Source organism: Vipera berus (assembly GCF_964194415.1).
Source record: "Vipera berus genome assembly, chromosome: 1".
NCBI classification, from domain to species: domain Eukaryota; kingdom Metazoa; phylum Chordata; class Lepidosauria; order Squamata; family Viperidae; genus Vipera; species Vipera berus.
In genome coordinates this window covers 60,628,000-60,647,687 of record NC_138202.1, presented here as the reverse complement: position 1 = coordinate 60,647,687, position 19,688 = coordinate 60,628,000, and positions in this window count along the sequence as shown.

Sequence of the window (19,688 nt, the reverse complement as noted above, 5' to 3'; positions counted from 1 at the left end):
CTATACAGGTGGCGATAAGATTGTGAGTCACTGTTGAATTCCTAGTCCCTAAAGGGTTACAACTGGGACCTTCATAATTACACCTACATTTTCACTTCCTTAGTTTAGAAAACCAGACCTATTACATGGTTTGTTTGTTTTTCTCTCTCTAATGATCTCCATCTACTTGGAGTTGGTTGCAATTCTTCCCCAACTTTTTATGATCAGTAAAACCAGGGAAGCAGAGACCATCACCACTCTTTATCTGTTCTTCCTGGGCCTCTACCGTGCCTTGTATCTCATCAACTGGATTTGGCGTTACTATTTTGAGGGGTTCTTTGACCTCATAGCCATGGTGGCTGGGGTGGTGCAGACCATTCTGTACTGTGACTTCTTCTATTTGTATGTTACAAAAGTACTCAAAGGGAAGAAGCTGAGTTTGCCAGTGTAAAGTGCCAAGGATTGTCATCCTGGATGCATAGAGAGAACAATCCTGACCATCAAGAGGTTGAAGATGCTCGAACAGATGGCCTCCTGCCCTCTTCTTGCAGAGAGTTCCCCCCCCAAATGGGGCTCTGTAGGACCAGAGACCCAGCTGACTTCTGTTTGACGCATCTCACCTTTTTCCCCCTCCTCTTTTTTTATTACTATGTATAAAGATTTTTTACATGAGAGAAACTTAATACCATGTGGATTTAATTCAGCGTGTAGTTTCAAATTGGAGTAGTTGCAAAAAACAACAACACCTGAGGGTTTTTTTGGAGTGTGGGGTGTGGTGGGGTGGAGCGGTCCTTGGGGAATCAGGAATAAGCACAAAACACTTATTTTCAGACAACTGTCCTGTCAATTGCTAAATTATTTTGGCACGCACAGGCCTGGGCTGATTGAAGGATGGTAACTCCCTTCTTTCCTGTTTGATTTCAAGTTTCATTCCACTGTATTTATTTTCCTCTGTTCACTCACCTTCCAAATGTCGAGCGTTTTATGTCGGCTGAAATCTAACCACCGTTGTCAGAAAACTCTATGTGGGAAAGGGGTTACAGTTTCATACATTCTCCAATTACTCATTTTGCTTTTTTTTTAATCTTTTCACAAAAGATGCTTCCGTAGCATCTGTTAATAAATACTCCCCTCTACTTCCACTCACCTCCTAAAGACATGAGCTAAGACTATCTGGTCCCAATGCACTTTTCCCTCCCTCCTGATGCAGCAGTTTTGTGGCAGTCATTCCCGTTTGCATGTGCTCCGTTCAGACTAAAATTATTCTGTAATTTTTGGAGGGGTGTTTGTGTGTATTTCTAAACCGTTTTCTATTGACAGGAGTGTTCACACCAGCCCTGCAAATAATCTTCCAGTTGAAGCCATCTGTTCTGTACCAGCCTACTACCGTTCCTGCAGAAAAGGCAGGGACAACCCCTTCTACAAAACGGCAAGAGGCTGGAACTAAGCCTGCCAAATTTATTAACATAAAACAGAGCAAACAGAGCAAAGAGAGCAAACATGAACCATGAAACAGGAGCTATTCAAACGGTTGCCTTCAGCAAACCAGCCCTCCCACACATTCCCCTTTTAAACAGTTCAGGGCATGGCTTCTCTCTGCCTCCTTCCGAGGTGCCCCATTGCCTTCCTCTGTTTACTCCTGATTGACTGCCTCCTGCGTTGGGCGTCCTTGAACAGGGCCAGCTGTGGGTCATCTTCATCCCCGCTGTCAGGCTCACACAGCTGGGTCTGCGTCGTGACCAGATGGGAGGGGCCTGGCTGAGGGCTCTGCGGAGCCTCAATACTATCCTCAGCAAGGTCTCCAACACCCCCCTCCTCCTCCTCTGAATCATCCGACCCAACTGCTGAACCCACAGGCTGACCCTGAATCACAACACCATCCATGTGTGGCAATTTTTAACGGCATCTCAAACTTTTTAATACAGAATCCTTTTACAAGTAGAACAGCTTTGTTTAGTTTTCCGGCAGTTTTAGATGTGCCAGTTTTTGGACGATCAATTCTCCCTTTTATAGACTTGTCCCTGAATTGGGTGGATCGAGTCCTGTTCTCTAGCTTTCCTTCTTTACTGAGCTGTTGCATGACTTCTCCTGTGTTACCATCCTCAATAAACATTTTAAGAAGGGTATAATCAGCATACTGATGACACTGAACCTCACTAGATGTTTCATGCAGATGTTGACTAAGAGGAGAGAGAGTGTGAAACCCTCACATCCAACAAAAGAAGGAACTAAAGAACTAATGGTTTCCTCTTTAACCATTACTGACTAGAACCAACCTCAAAGAAAGGAAAAATGCTTCAGTTTCTTTATCATTTCCTATGTGAGAGTCTCCATGAATGATGTTCTCCTTTATGGCTCACATGAATCTCATTAATTGATATTTCTGATGAATTAAAATCTTCTGCTTGTAGAAGATCTCTCTTCACCCAACTATTGATTTGTTATGCACCATAGCAACATTCTTGCCATCTTCAGTTGTTGCATAACCTGAATCTCTGTTAGTACTTGTCAAACACAGCCTCTACCATTCCTCATAGATCAGGGTGTCCCCATATTTAAATTTGAGTCTGGCACTAGAGTATTGACATTAGGTTAAAATCAATGTTAAGACAAATGTTCATTGTCTTTCAGGAAAATAAAATACTCAGCCCCATAAAAGGTAGCTGTTATTTCATTATGATGTTGGAAATCAAGACTGTCCATGGGGGTAAAAAAAAATAGACATCAAATGGCAGCTCTGACATTGTAATTGGCCCTATTGGCTTTTATTATGTATGTTGCCTAATATATATATGTATATTTATTCTTTGTTAGCAAGCCAAAAAAAGTTTTACACAAATATGAGCTGCCACTGCTGTGGCTACTGCCTGTAGATGGCCTTGGGCTAGGTCGAAACAGGAAATAAGATTTGTCCCGTGTCTGGGACTAAGCAAGTGTATATATGCTTAACAAACACACACACACACACACACACACACACACACACACACACACACACACACATATATATATATATATATATATATATATATATATATATATATATATATATATATATATATATATATATACATATATACACATATACATATATACAGATACACACACACATACACATATTTTTTTTTAATTTTTTTATTACATTTATATACCACCCTTTCCCAAAGGACTCAGGGCGGTTTACAGGGTGATTAAAAACAAAAATACAAAAGTTAAAAACAGATTAAAAAAATTATATTTGTCCCTCCATAAGTAAAACCCCAGTTAGAATTAAAATTAAAACTAAAATTAAAATTCTCAGCCTGGGCCAGAGAGCTCGAAGAGCCAGGTCTTCAGGTCCCGGCGGAATGAACGGAACTATTTATATATATATAAATAGTTAACAAAGAATAGTTAACAAGCATTTAACACATATCTCCCTTGCTTCTCAGCTAACAAAGTGAGATAGAGCTTGTGGCCTAGAGGTTAAAACAACTGCCTAATGTGCAATCAGCCCAGGTTCGAATCTCAGAAGGGTATGACTGACTGATGAAAACAAATAAGTTTGAAATGCACATCAGTCTCCCTTTAATTCTTTGTTAGCAATCTAAAATTTACACAAATATGAGCTGTCACTGTTGTGACTACTGCCTGTCGATGGCCTTCGGTTAATATATATATATATATATATACATATATATATACATATATATATATATATATATATATATATATATATATATATATATATATATATCCAATTTTAGGGACGCGGTGGCTAAGTGGGTTAGGACGCTGAGCTTGTCGATCAGAAGGTCGGTGGTTTGGCAGGTCAAATCCCGAGTGCCGCGTAACAGAGTGAGCACCTGTTACTCATCCCAGCTTCTGCCAACCTAGCAGTTCGAAAGCACATAAAAATGCAAGTAGAAAAATAGGGACCACTATGGTGGGAAGGTAACAGCATTCTGTGTGCCTTTGACATCTAGTCATGCTGGCCACATGACCACGGAGACGTCCTTGGACAAGTGCTGTCTCTTTGGCTTTGAAATGGAGATGAGCACTGGCCCCTAGAGTCGGAAACAGCTAGCACACATGTGCAGGGGAACCTTACCTTTACCTTATATCCAACTTTGGTGACTACAAGGACAAGCTAACTTTTTTTTCTTAAGTTAATCTCATGATCTGTTGTCTTGATTGTGCTATTTGTTCATTAGTTTTCTGTTCATGTGATTCTGTAAATCACCTTTGGAAATATGTTTTGCATTGAAGGGAAATGTAAAATTTTTGTAATCAAACTATCACTGAGTATGGGAGCCTCAGGCACAGGAGTTCTTAATTGAATAGAGCAGTCTTGGTCCCTTCTCTAAGCAGTCACTCTGTTTACTACTGTGAGATGACCTACTTTCACTATAGTCTCCTTCATACTGATAGATGACTCCAGTGAAACCCTCAAAATTGCAGAGAATTCACTCTGGGTAGGACTCGAGAAAAGGAAATCTTGCATAAGACACTATCCATTCTGTACTATAGAGAGAGGAATTGCCTGAAATTATATCTGCATGAAGAATGATTTTCTAGATATATTTCTAATAGCACTATCTATTGGGAGCTCCATAGATCTGACATATTTTCATAGTGTATCATCTTCAGCAAAAAAGGCATTTATTTCAAGCATTTAAAATGTATTTTAAATGACTAATGCTATACTTGTGGTTTGTTAAACAATCCTGAAGGTTTTCCAGATTGTGGGTGGGGAAGGATTACAAACTGGAAAGTTTGAAGAGAAACAGCTGGATAAGCTCTGCTTTTTTCCCCATCATTGTTATGGACACATGCTTGCAACAGAGTTCAAGTAGAGTTTAGTGTTTCAAAAAACATGTTTTTAACCACTCAACTTATTTATTTCAATCAAACCACACTGAATATAGTCCAAAGAAAATTAGACACACTTAACTCTCAGGGATATCTGGATAACTGATGTCCAGCTTTTAACAAGGCTGTCACCCTGCACTTTTATTTATTTATTTAGAAAGTAGCCTAACCCCTATAAATAATATAAAACTGGATGGCATACTTTAAATATATTTTTTTTTATCCCCACTCCCATCCCTGCATTTTTTAGCACATTCAAATTTACCACCATTCATCATTAGTTAAATGACTATAAGATCCAGGGGTGTCAAACTGCCGGCCCATGGGCTGGATACGTCATGTGGAAGCCACGCCCACCCCATTGGCAAAACTGTCCCGATATGATGTCATGTGACATTGCAAGTTTGACATGTCTGGTCTATGCTATGTTGATTTTTTTTTTAAAAAATAAACTTTTTGAAAGGTGATAAATTTAATTTCTAAAATGAATGTATATTTTAATATTATATTATTGATCTAATTAGTATGTCAAGGTAACCCCATGGCTTTTTTTAAAATATGGTTTATAGAATGAAGCATGGTTGGATTGGATCCCCAAAACATTTATATCTCCATAATAAATCTAAATAGCTGTGTTCCATGCAATGTGCTCAGAGCTCTTTTCTGCATCTCAATTAAAGTGACCTTTCAGTGAGCCAAAACAAAGCTAAATTGGCATGGATTTTGCTCTCCCCTTTGTCAGTGCCAGCTTTCTCTGTTTTGGTTTGTAGTAGAGGATGGTGTCCTTGATTCACATGAATGAAAGACTATGCACTTTTTCCTCTCTAAATTTCGCCGCGATCTAAAAACATTCTTATTCGAACAAGCTGGCCTGGCCTGATGGGGGATTGGTGGGGTTTTTTACTGTGGTTTTATTGGGGTTTTAATATTGTATTGACTGTTTTTAGTGGGCATGTATTTAATCCTTTTTTAATTTTTGTAATTCTGTATTTTTATTCTTGCCCTGTTCACCGCCCTGAGTCCTTCGGGAGAAGGGCGGTATAGAAATATTATTAAATAAATAAATAAATAAATAAATAAATAAATTCACAACACTGCTGTGACTGGTGACATTTTTGGACAATGGCAAAAGCTTAGCCATTGCCTCCCTTCACCTACCACTTCTTCCTGCCTAAGGATTTGAAGAATAGACCCGAACTAGTCCAAAGATATTAGGTGATAGGATTTGAAGGGACATGATGTGAGCTGCCATTTTCTACTGATTGATGATGCAGTCCTTACCTCACCCATAAGCTACTGTTTGGTCTAGTTTAGAATTTGGTTTGCTACTGTTCTAAATTTATGAATACTACTTCAGCATTTTTCTGGAAGATTGGTCAACTCATGTTCAAAATCAGAACAGAGAGATGCAGATAAATCTTGCTCTGTGAAGTGGTAACTGGTTACCTGTCCAGGCTGAGTCTGGTTTCTGACCCAGAATTGACTTGGGAGCCTGGAATGTTCAAGGGAAATCCCTAGCTGCTTGAGAAAGAAAATTCTATTTTACATGGGAACAGCTAAGAGTGAGATAAATGTGGTGGATAAGGTGAAGGCGTATCATAGGGGCAAAATAGAACAAGAGTGGGATTCAAGGTGCTGGTGATGACCTACAAAGCCCTAAATGACATGGGTCCAGATTATTTACGGGAGCACCTTCTGCCAGTGTCAACTTCCCATCATCCTGTGCGCTCCCACAGAGAGGGCCTCCTCAGGGTGCCGTTGGTCAGGGAATACCAGCTGGCAGCCCCCAGGGGGAGAGCATTCTCTGTGGGCGTGCCTGCCCTCTGGAATCAGCTCCCTGTTGAGCTCTGGATGGCTCCTGACCTTCGCTCTTTTCGACGTGACCTGAAAACCTGGTTATTTCAGCTTGCCGGCCTGGACTGAGGGATTGGGATTTTAAATTTTAGAATTTGATTTACTTGGTTTGGGGCTAAATTTAATTTAATTTATTTTTAACTTTGTATGCTATGTTTTAATTGCCCTGTACACCGCCCCAAGTCCTTTGGGAGAAGGGTGGTATATAAATCTAATAAAATAAATAAATAAATAAATTTATATCATAGTTATGTCTGCGGCAGGATAGCGGTAGTGGCAGCAAAAGTCAAGGAAATGGTCCACTGCAATTCATGGGTGTCCACAGCAAGCCAAGAGATTGTTGAAATGTTAAAAGAAGTGTGGTGATACTAAAATTGTGTAGAATATTACAACTCAAGTACAATTAAGTAGAGTTTGACATATAATTTGTCATTTACACACACACACACAAAATCCACACACACACACATACATACCACATATTTGGATGCCCAAGCTATCACTTAAAGTGTATGAATTTTGATGACTTCCCAGGTATGATCTACATCAAATAATGAAGCTCGCTACCAGCAAACTATGAATTCTAACTAGATGTCTTGAAAAAAGATTCATGGCCACATTAATCAGATCAATGATCAATACAAAGCATTCCTCTCCAGGTGTTCCTCCAAACATCATAAAATGAATATTTTAAAAGATATGAGCATGTTCCTTCATGCAGGATTTCCATCAAACATTTGAAGTAATTAAAGCTCATGGAGCTGAAAACTTTCTAACTTATGACATACCTTGAGATAGTAAGATTAGTAATTCCTGTAGTAAAAATTCTCCAATGAAGGGTAGTCAAAGGACAATTATGTTTTCTGTGCAGCCAAATATTTGAATGGACAACCTTTTTATTATGGAGGTTTCCATTGAATGGGTGTGATTTATTGGTCAGACAAGTGAATAGTGGATAGAGCTGAAGCAAACTATGAAAACAGATAGAGCTACCTCCTTCCTTCCTTCCTTCCTTCCTTCCTTCCTTCCTTCCTTCCTTCCTTCCTTCCTTCCTCTACAAAACTGCAGAAGTAAATAATGAAAGGCATAAAAAATATGATGGTCATAACAAATAGAAATGTCCAGAGGAAAAAGTGTGATATAGATATGAAAGATTTATTTGATGACAAATTACATAGTTAACAAAACTTAAGTATAAGAAAATATATAAATGAAATACACAATGTACATAAGTACAATAACTCTTGTTGAGTAAAATGTTGACAGGTGAAATAGACTGTAATTGCAAAGCAATACAAAACTAATTTAATGAATAAGTGCAATGGGGATATAAATATAAACATAGCAACAGTTTATAAAATAAAAATTATTGTGAAACAAATAGCTAAACAGCTATTAATAAAACACACATTTTATCAAAAAGAACTGTAGAAAATGACCAGGCTGAGCCGAAGGGCGGGGTCAAATGTGTCATCAGTCTCAAGTCCCTTTGCACCCTCAAGAAATCTAAGCTCAGCCCACCTTGAATCCATTGACTCTTATCCACTGCCTATGTGCTTTGACTGTTAGTAGTTCAGTTTCTTGCACTAAACCTTTATATTCATTTGAACTACCTTGACTTCCTGATTTTCCCATGCTTGACAAGAACCAGCATTAGTCCAACATTCTAAGCTGCAAATTGGTCCAGGAAACATATTTATGAGTTTCAGTAAAATTCAAGATTGTTCCACAACACAGCAAAAGTTCTGACAAAACCAAATGGAAAATGAGTTGTGGGAAATATTGGGGGAGGCAGGAGACAGAGTTCAGTCCGCATCTGTTATCCATCTTTATTAACAGAATTTCTTTTTTCTGTTATCACATCCCAGAAACTAAGTGAAGAAAACTTATCTTCTCCAAATAGTTAATAAATTAAGAAGAGTCCTGCTTATCAAGCTAAATCCTGTCTAATATAACATTCAGTACTACAACTCTGAATTGACACAGCCAGGAAATTAATCCTCTTCCATTACTGCTCCCTAGCAACTAGTATGAAAGTTACATTGTCTTTGGTTCATAAGAATTAGTCTATAATCATCAGGACTGCAATAATTGATAGCTTTATCATTCATTAATTGGCCTAGGCCTGTTTTAAAACCACATAATTGATAGCTCACACCATTTCTGAAAGCAGCATATTCTATAATGTAGCTTCGTGTTGTATAAAAATGTATTATAACTGAGTGCATAGTATTTTTGAATGTCCTGACACATGTCAGTGACTGGGCCCACATTTTAATGTTATGATGGGGGAAAAATCTCACATTTCCCTGGATTTTAAATATTTGATCATGCCCCTGTTTTGTTCACCTTTCTAAATTAAAATATTTCAAAAGCTCTAGTGTTTGTTTAGTATTCCATTAAATAACTTCTGTAGACCTCATCATACTAAACCTCATAGGAGCTTTTTGCTGCTTCTCATTTTAAAAAAAATATTTTATATAGCAATAGCACTTAGGTTTATATACCGCTTCATAGTGCTTTACAGCCGTCTCTAAGTGGTTTACAGAGTCAGCATATTTTCCCCAACAATCTGGGTCCTCATTTTATTGACCTTGGAAGGATGGAGGGCTGCATTCTAACCACTGCGCCACCATGGCTCTTTATATCTGTTTGTTTATTTATTCTATGCCTATGAGTCAGTGGTGACTGCTAGAAACTATGCACCTGGAATAGCCCCTGCAGTTTTCTTAACAAGATTTCTGACCCATGGTCACCCTGATGGCTTTGTGCCTTAGGTGGGACTAGAACTCACAGTCTCCTATTTTCTAGTCTGGCACATTTAACCACTGATCAAACTGGCTCTCGTGGATATAAGAAAAAGGGAAGAGTATTGTCATGTTCCAAGAGTCACAGCAATGTCTTGAAGAGGGATCAAGGTCCCCTTGAAACCTCAGATCACTGCATTTCAACCATTTTGCACTTTTCCAGCCTGAGATTATATTCAAACTACTATCTGAAGACACAAAGAGCAAAATCTTTACACCCTCTACATTTGCAGTCCCTCAGTTATGCAAGAGACTGAATTTTTCAGAATTGTTCACCAGTAGGGCAGGCATTAAGATCATCTAGCCATTAAATCTCAACAAATGCTGAAATAACTGGTTTTTTGTAACATATAGTTCTAATACAGCTCTATGTCACTCTACAAGGGGTGGAGAATTCCTGTCTCATCAGAACACAATCCTTGTTGAGATTCCTTGGATATGTCGGTCAGGATAGGTTAAATACAGCTTTACAAAATCAGACATGAACTAACCATTCTGGTTTGTACTACAAATCTGATAAAACATTGTAGTCTACACATGGGTGACATCATTCAACAATGCTGGCTCTTTCCTATCCACATACTTTAAACTTCATGTTCTGTGGCTGCCTTCTCATGGTTTTCTGTAATAACTAAATCTTCCTCCTCATCCTCACATGTGATGATCTCTTGCTGCCTTATCTCCCAAACCTGTGTCTTTGGTGCACCAAGATGCCAGCCTTCTATTTAGTCTGACTAGTGCAAAATATGTACAAGATAATGACATTTTCTAGAAGTATAGAAACTTTTAAAGTACTTCTTAAGAGTAATTAAAAGTTCTTATCTGATATTGATTAATGCAACCAACAAACATGAAAAATTGCTTTGGACAATTGTGTGATCTATCAGAGGCTACAAGAATAAGCATATGTACTTGAGATAAAGTTCTATTGAAATCAATGGTATTTACTAGTAGATAAATGTGATTAGGATTGAGCTATAAAATAAAGAAGCCAGCAAATTGAGTGTCACATGAATCATTTGGCTAATTTAGAGCAGCACTCTGTAACCTTTTAGCGCTTCCACAGTTTAAGATAGCTCAGAAGGCAATCATTAAATTACTGGACCTTATCTAATTTCATTTTCAGAAAGACACAGAGATCTCAACTTTTACTTTATATCAATGTTGTACATTCAGAAAAAAATGTTTTTTTTAATCTGTGGCTACCAAAAGGTGGACAAAACAAAATACAATATGTTTTAATAATGTGTTTATTTCATATAAGAGGAAAGAGCCACAAAATAATGTATTCTGAAAAGGATATCAGAAGATATAAAACAAACAAACTAACATAGGTACACTGTTGGAAGAACACCTACTCGTGGTACCTTTCAACAGGTGCTAATTCCAGGTAATTTCCTGGATTAGTCCCTGTAGTTTCCTTGAACAGCCAGGTTGGAGCAGATCATCCTGGAGAAATTTTATTTATGTGGTCAGGAAGAGTCAACATTGATCTGATGAAACCTAGACAGTCTTTTGAAAAAAAAAAGAAAAGAAGAATCTTCTTATTCCATAGCATAAGACAATGCTACAGATAAGAATAATAATGTGTAAGAGATTTTACATACTCAGACAAATTATTAGAAGTATACCCATCTCAGGTGATAATTCTGGAAGGAACAACAATGTTAATGGGAAAAAAAAAGATTTAGGAGAGCTAGCTTGCTCAAAATTAGTAAACAAAAGACAAATATGGTAACAAAGGATATGAAAATGCAAAAAACAAATGGAACTGATGGGAAAAATAGTTTTGAAATTGAGAAAAAAAGTTAAATATTTGTATAAAACTGTGACTAACATGAATTGTAAATTATACCACAATAATTACATTAAGACATGGAATAAGATATGTGAAGATGGAAGAAATTATAATTATCATACTTGCAGAGAATTTCCATAATAAAAATAAGTGTCTTTCCAAGAACAATGGCAGAAAGATATATGCCATGTTTGTATGGCAAGGGGAGGGGTTAAATAATAATATAAAAAAACCTTCAGGATAAAAAAAAAAACGAAGGAGAATTGGGACTGCCTGATTTGAAATTGTATGTTGCAGCCTGCTGCTTAGTCTGCATGAAAGAGTGGGTTTTGCTAATAAACAAGAATATTTTAGAATTATTTAGAATTTTAGAATTAAAATGACATAATGGGAAGTTTGGATGGCATGGTTTTCTATGGAACAATAGAAAACCATGCCATCCAAGTTAAGGTTTAGAACCATTACATCAAAAGTGTTATATTAAGACTTGCCCAAAAATGTCTTTATGGATCTTGACAATCAAAAACCCACTTCCATAATATTGTAATGAAAACTGCAAGGACTAATCCAGGCAATCACCAGGAGTCAACAATAACTTAAAGGTACACACCATCAATCAGATAAAAGAATATGCTGTTTAGAAGTGTGATGTTTAATTATTAATGTCCTGGCTTTTAGAATATAATTATTAGTCCAGCATTCTTCAACTTCCATGGCTTCTATGAGCCATGCTGGTGCAGCATTGCAGGCTAACTCTGCTCACTGCCAGTTCAATCCTGACTATCTCAAGGTTGCCTTACATCCTTCCAAGGTTAGTAAAATGAGGACCCAGATTGTTGGGGGCAATATGCTGACTTTCTAAACCGCTTAGAGAGTGTTGTAATGTAAAGCACTGTGAAGTGATATATATGTCTAAGGGCTATTGCTGTTCTCATTTGTTAATTAAATCCCAAGGAAAATTTCACCCCACTGGATTTTTTCAGTTGTGCTCTTTCTATTGTCACTATTGAAAGTTTACTCTTGGAAAAATATATTGGAGCATTTCTACTGTAGAAAGCATCCAACTACAAATCTGAGTTAAATTTTTAGAAGGCTGTGTATGCCCAGCGCTGACTTATATCCTGCTTTTCCAGGGCTTCAAGTTGGCTGCAATATTAATTGGATCAAGAAGATATAAGCAATTTAACTGTGCAAAAACTTTATTGGGTGCTTTGCTTCAACAGTGTTTTGAGTGGAGTCATCCCTTGAAACATCTTTGCAAGCGACTCGTTAATTAATTAATTAATTAATTAATTAATTAATTAATTAATTAATTAATTAATTCTACCTTTGCATAGGTACTACCTTTGAATAGCTACTAATTTCCTAATTGTCCCTATAATTTTATTAGAAAGATTTCTTTAGAGGTGAATTTCCTTAGCCTTCTTCCTAGAACTGAAAGAAAGTGACTGGTCCAAGGTCACTCTGTAGTCTTTATGTCTAAGGCAGGAATGGAATTCATGGTCTCTCAATTTCTAGCTTGGTACCTTAACTACTATATTAACCTGACTTTCTTCACACACTCATACTAGCATATATACACATCCACTTTGCCACAGCAGCATTGGCATATGCCTTTTGGGCTATTTTACATCACTTCTGGAGCCACTTTGAAGAAGCATATGCACGTCTGCTGAGCCTGAAAAAAAAGCCTCTTCTGATTATTCTTGTGAGCAACTGGAAGCACCAGTTTCAGAAGTGAAGCAAATTTTGTCCTTGCTGTGCCTTGATAAGACAAACACCCGATACACAGTGAGTCTGCAATAAAGCAAGTGCCTTCTGCACAACCGGTATGAAAGTATTGGTAAACAAAAAATAGAAAGTTTCCATAAAAAGCATTGGTCACAGGCCAAAGAAACAGAAAGGATTCTGGGAAGAAGAAGCTAACTACTAATGTGACAGAAAGCAATACATATTCTTTACCCAAACTCTGACTCTGGCATCTAGTGACATCATATTCAGGGTGAATAATAATAATAATAATAATAATAATAATAATAATAATAATAATAATAATAATAATAATAATAATAATAATAATAATAATAATAATAATAATAACAACAACAACAACAACAACAACAACAACAACAATAACGATAATGATAATGATAATGATAATAATAAAGTTGGAAGGGATCTTGGAGGTCATCTAGTCCACCCCCTGCTCAGGCAGGAAACCCTATACCATTTCGGACAAATGGCTGTCCAGTCTCTTCTTAAAAACTTCCAGGGTTGGAGCATTCACAGCTTCTGGAGGCAGGTTGTTCCACTGGTTAATTGTTCTAACTGTCAGGAATGTTTGATTCATACATGTGAGGACCTTGGCAATCTGATAGCAAAATTGTTCATGAAAACATTGCACAGGTTTGGAGAATGATTTTACCTATGTAAAGCTATCTCAGGAAAACATACATTGATTACTATGTTTGACACAAAGATATTTTATTGTTTTAAAGAGAAGATGGTATTGTCACTTTGCCTGTTCATAAATATCTGTCAAATATGAGATGTGACATTAAAATAAGAATAAAAGGGAACTTCATGCTGAAGCCACTTTATAAGTCCAGGATAGACAGATCAATCAGTTCCTTCTTATGCATGATGCAAGATCAGCTCACCAAGTCTTTATGTAAAAGAATGTTGCTCTATTGCAGGGGTGTCAAACTCAATTTCATTGAGGGCCGCATCAGCATGGTGGTTGCCCTCAGGCGGCAGGGTGGGTGTGGCCAGGGTGGGTGTGGCCTACTGGGTGGGCGTGGCTAGAGTGTGTACGGCCTACTGAGTGGGCGTGGCCAGCTCTACATCGTTGGCATCAAGGGTGCCTATGGGGGCCTGGGCAGGACTGGGACAGATCTGAGGGTCTCTGGCAGGAGGAGGGTCTCTGGCCAGGGCCAAGGCAGTGGGGGCCGTTCCCTCACTGTTTCCAGGATGGCTTCGCGGGCCGCATGAAACCACTTCGCGGGCCGGATCCGGGCCCCGGGCCTTGTGTTTGACATGTCTGCTCTATTGTATAACTTCTATGCCATGCCACACCAACTTTATACTCTTGGGATATGCTTTTTCCTATTTTAACCTTTCGCATAATTTTGTATTAGTTAAACAAGACATTTTTTTTTACCGGAAGAATGATTAAAAGATAAATGTTTTGCATTTAAGATCCCAAAAGCTTAAACAAGAGAAGTTTGAAGTTATACTTCAAAAATTCCAACTATGAAGCTGATGGCTTAACTAAAATATAGGCATATAAGGCGATTCTTTGAATACCAAGTCATAACTCAGAAGTCAAAGCATACCTATCTTGAAAAGGTCTAACAAATGATATCAAAAAGTATAAATAAATAGCAAAATCAGCAGTATAATAGTCATTTTCTTATCCTCTAAAGTAAGGGTCCCCAACCCCCAATCCATGGACTGGAACTGGTCTGTAGCATGCCCACAGCTGGTCTACACAAACAAGCAAAGTCCCATCCGTGGGATGCAGGCAGCATGCAAAACCACACACTCTCCGGTCTGTGGGAAAAAAACTTTCTCCATTGAACTGGTCCTTGGTGCCCAAAAGGTTGGGGACCTCTGCTTTAGGGCCTTTTCGGGTCCATATTTTCCAGGATGTTTCCCAGGTTGGCTGGATCCCATCTCTCAAACCAAGTTGAGAAATTTACATTCATATAATAAGAGCTCGCATGACCAAATGCTTCCCAGCGTGGAATGGGACACGTTCTTTCAGTGCACGGCTGGCATGCAAAAAAGAAAACCAAGTTTGGCTTTTTACTCTAACATCTCTATATGTTTTTATTGTCACTACATATTTCCTAGCATGGAATTTAATACTTGAATCCCCACTTGCAATTAGATCTTAACAATCTCTGTGTAGATTTATTAGCCTCAAATGTAGGTTTACATGAAACACCTGCAAAACTTTATTTCTTATATTTTTCAGTGCATGAAAGATGTGTGAAGGCTTTTTCACTCTTCTAATTCAGTCAAATACTGGGGAAGGGTTTATGAGGTTCCTGCAGTAGATGAGATTTGTCCAATGAATAAATGGCCACTGATTGCCTATTGGAGTGCTTTTATACAAGAATACTTAAATATTTGGAAGGGGTTTATATATATAATAAAGAAGAATACATATTGCTGAACTATGTCTGATATGTTTTATGCTTTCTTAGTTATTGCTGATCTTATCATGGAAGAATTGAATTCTTGTAATCACTAGGGGAATGAATTAAATAATACCTTTCAATCCTTACATTCTGGGATGCCAAAGGGGGCCTGGACAAAACTATTCATTTGCAAGCTCTGTCCCAGTTAATGTTGTTTCTGTGTGAACCTATTACTTCCAGAGCTAGTGAAAGGATTAATCACAACATGAAACAAGCAAGCAAATAATATATTTTGTCTCAATAAGTCATTACTTACCAAACAATCTATGCATGTTGGAGGAAGACTAAATTCCTTTCTGTTCAGGGTGACCTCACTTCCAGGAAAATTGTAAAGCTTAAGACTGAGAAAATAGGCTACAGCCAGCAATTTGTAGGGCTAAATGTAACTCCTTATGCTCCCCCTTCTTTCCCCAGCTGCTGCTAAATTTATAGGAGCAATATCAAACTCTGAAGAAGTCTAGAGATATTTGTAAATTGCGGACATACAGTGAAAGATACAACACATTTGATTTGTTCACAGGAAGGAATTCTGTATCTGTATCTGTGCCAATGTGTGTGTGTACAGACATTGCCTATAAAAAAGGAGTCTGGCACAATGCGTAGATGCAAAGACCTTCTGAGATGTTCAAGCATATAAGAGTTTGGATATCAGGTTCAACATCAATGGGGCCAATCCATATATCCCATTAACTGTCCTGGCATATCTTCCAGTAAAGGAAAGCATCATCCAAGTCCTGCTTTAGACACCAAGACCCTGCATATTTTTAATTTTTATTTTTATCAGTCCTTTTTCCATAAGAAATATTGATCTGTATGTTTGAAGAATATTTTTCTTCTGCATAAGAGAAATTAAACAAAACAGTTGCAGTTGTGAAGTTTCTATTTCTTAATCTTTTCAATTAAGTGCCCCCCCCAACTAAATACTGTAACAGGAGACAATTTGCTCCTATATATTATAATATAAAATAACCATATAGTACTCTGGTGTGTATGTATGACATATATAACTGTATATATATAAATAATCAACACATGCCTATATTTCTGTTTTACATGATGCTGTCCTTTAAATTTACATTGTATACTATATATAGAAATTATACTAGATCAAAATGCATAAGCCATTCTGTTGAGCTGTATATCTTTTATAGACTATATAACACTTTCAAGATTCAATAAGAATTCAATAAAGATTCATAAATAGCAGAAGAGTAGATTATTTGAAAAATCTCAATAATACTACTAGAACTTTGTGGTGACCTCCGAGATTCATTTGCATGTCTCATGTACTGGAGAGATGAAATTGTTGTGCACCTCTCATATTCACTTTTGGTTAAGAAAGTTAAAGTAGGTATCTTTATGTTGTATTGTTCCAATTGTACAAATCCTGTCACCCACCTTGGCACTTTATTCTAGAAAGTTGGAAAAATCTAATGCTGTATCAGTAGTCACTCATTTTATCTTAGGGGAATTTCTTATTTTATGCATGTTAATTATTGTTTTCTAAAATTATGCTTTTTATAGGCAAGATTCTCCTTTGAGTATATGCATCCCCTTTTGCTTTAAAAATGGTACCTTATGCATACAATAGTCTACTCTGCAATTGCATTTGATAGTAGAACATCTCAGGACTTACTATAGACAGACCAGTGCCATTACGGTTGTCTGGCAGGATATTTGATATCTTGCCCTAAAATAATAATATTCCATATTATAAGCACAAGTTGCAAGCCCATGCTAAAAGAACCTTTGTGTCAATATGCATTTGGCCCCTTTCCTTCTGAATTTTCCATCAACAAGCCCACTATAATACTTAATGCCTTTGCATAAAAATGTACCAACTATACATAAAAGCTAAAGAAAGTCAAGTCTGCAGTTATTGGAAAACAGGAAAAATGTCACTTTCTCCTGAATTATCACCAGTGTCCAATCACTATAAATAAGTGACAGTCTGGTCACCTTCCCCCCATTCAAAGCCCACTTCTGTTATTTGTTGAGAAGTGTCACAATGTGGCATAAAATGCATCATCAACATTTGTGCTATAGGCATGTCACCCAAGAGGATAAGAATCGTTGGAGTGTGGTAAATGTATGTGTGCCAGTGACATTTGACTAGTATTAGATGGGTAGGGACAAGTAAAAATACACACACACAAAAGAAAAAGAAAGAAGAAAAGAAGAAAAGCCCATGAAGTTGAAGATTACTGCTTTCACTTCTAAATGAAAATTACTTAGAGAGCTGCAGTGCAACATTGATTCTGACAGCCCGATTCTGTAGCCGAAGGAACTTGTTGAAGATATTGTTCACAGTGTTTTCCCTTACAAGTGGCTAAATGTGGTTGATTTTCTCCTGACAAGATCAATCAGTGTTCATCCTGGAAAATAAGCCCATTCTAAATAATATTTTTCCATGAAAGCAGGTGAAAATTAATTGAAAACACTGGGTTTTTGTCTGCCTGCATATATGAAATAATGAAACCGGTGCCTGAAAATGAATGTGTACCTTCTTCATTGAACTAAGAGCTACATTATTTAATATATGAAAACAATATTTCACAAAACAAAGATATATGCTACCTGCATGTGTTATAAATTTCCCTTAATGACTGCAATATATCAAAAAGCTGATGCCTGCATTTTAGAAAAAAAAATTGAATTCAATGCTAGTGTTCTTTTTGTACATTTCTCCAGTTCAAAATTTCATCTTACCTTGAGTATTTTTCATTTACTTGTTCTCATTACTGAGTACAAACATGGATGGACCTCCCTCACTGATCATATTCTATGCTCAGTCATTTCAACATGTCTGTCTGTCTGTCTTTCTATCTATCTGTCTGTCTGTCTATCTAATTCTTTTTCTCTTATATTACAACACAGATGGTCTAATTAGACAGTCTAAAAAAAACTAAGGCCAAAATAAAATAATTAAATCACAGATAAGAACAAATAAACAAAAACCCTTAAAACAAAAGCCCAGTAGAACAAAGATTGGAATAATTCCAGCCATAGTTATGTAATGAATGCATAATAGAGCCTTGAAACATCCCCATAAGGTTAAGGCTACTCTTACCCATTGTGAAAAGCCAAGATGAAAATATTACTATAAGCACAGTAAATATACCGGTAATCCTATTGATCCTGAGATTGCATAGAGGAAGTCCTTGGAATTTCACTTCTTGTTCCCTCACCTTTCTCTGCAGCTGATTTTTCGTGAAGGTGAGAAACACTTACAGAGGCAAGCTAATGAAAGGGCATGGTGGGAACTGAGCAGGGTTTGAATGGGAGAACCCATCCTTTGATATTCCCCAGATTGGGGAGAAAAAAATCAGATCAGCTGCTTGAAGCGGGAAAGGAGCTAGTTAAAAAATAACAACAGAAGAACTGATGGATATTATTATCCATTTCAAACTCAATAATTCTTAAGCTGATGAGTAGAATGTTTATGGGGATCCGGACCAGAACATTTCCAAGCCAAATTATTTATTTTTATATTAAATAAAAGTACAATTATTTCCTTTGGGAAAAACAATGGGTAAAAGTTCTTATTCTAATCTAAATTAATAGAAAGGGAAATTTGATCCAGCACTGTAATTATCAAAGAGCAGGTGAGGGAAAGATGGAACTATATTTTTGCACCTCAAAATTCTGGAAGTATTTCCACATAAAGGTTATTTATATTCATTGCTGATCCATATGCATGAGGTAATGATTAGCCTGGAGGTAGATCAATAGTTTACGTTTGGGCCAGGACGACACTATTGGATCCTAGCTCAATTGGGTCAGATATTCTGGGGCAGCACATCTGTATTCGTCAACATCAGTCTAGCATCAGCAGTTCTGCACAGCATTTCACTGGGAGAGTGTTTCCATCTTCTAGATTTAACAATGCAGTCATCTAAAATAAACGGATAAATGCACATGATCTGTCACCAACCAATATTGGCTGTGTGTTCAGCAGCAAGCCACTTGCCTCTGTACATTTTTTTCTCTCTTCCTCAGCTAGACAACTCAAAGCTGCAAAGACAAGCAGGTGTATTCATGCAGTTATCCAATGCTCTCTAGAGGACTGTAAGTCCATTAAGCAATGAGCGGTTTGCACTCATCCATGTATGTGTCTCTTGTTTTCCCACCTCTGACAGAGAAAACAGTGGCCACAGACTTGATTGCTGAATAATCCAGATATGGTTTTATGGC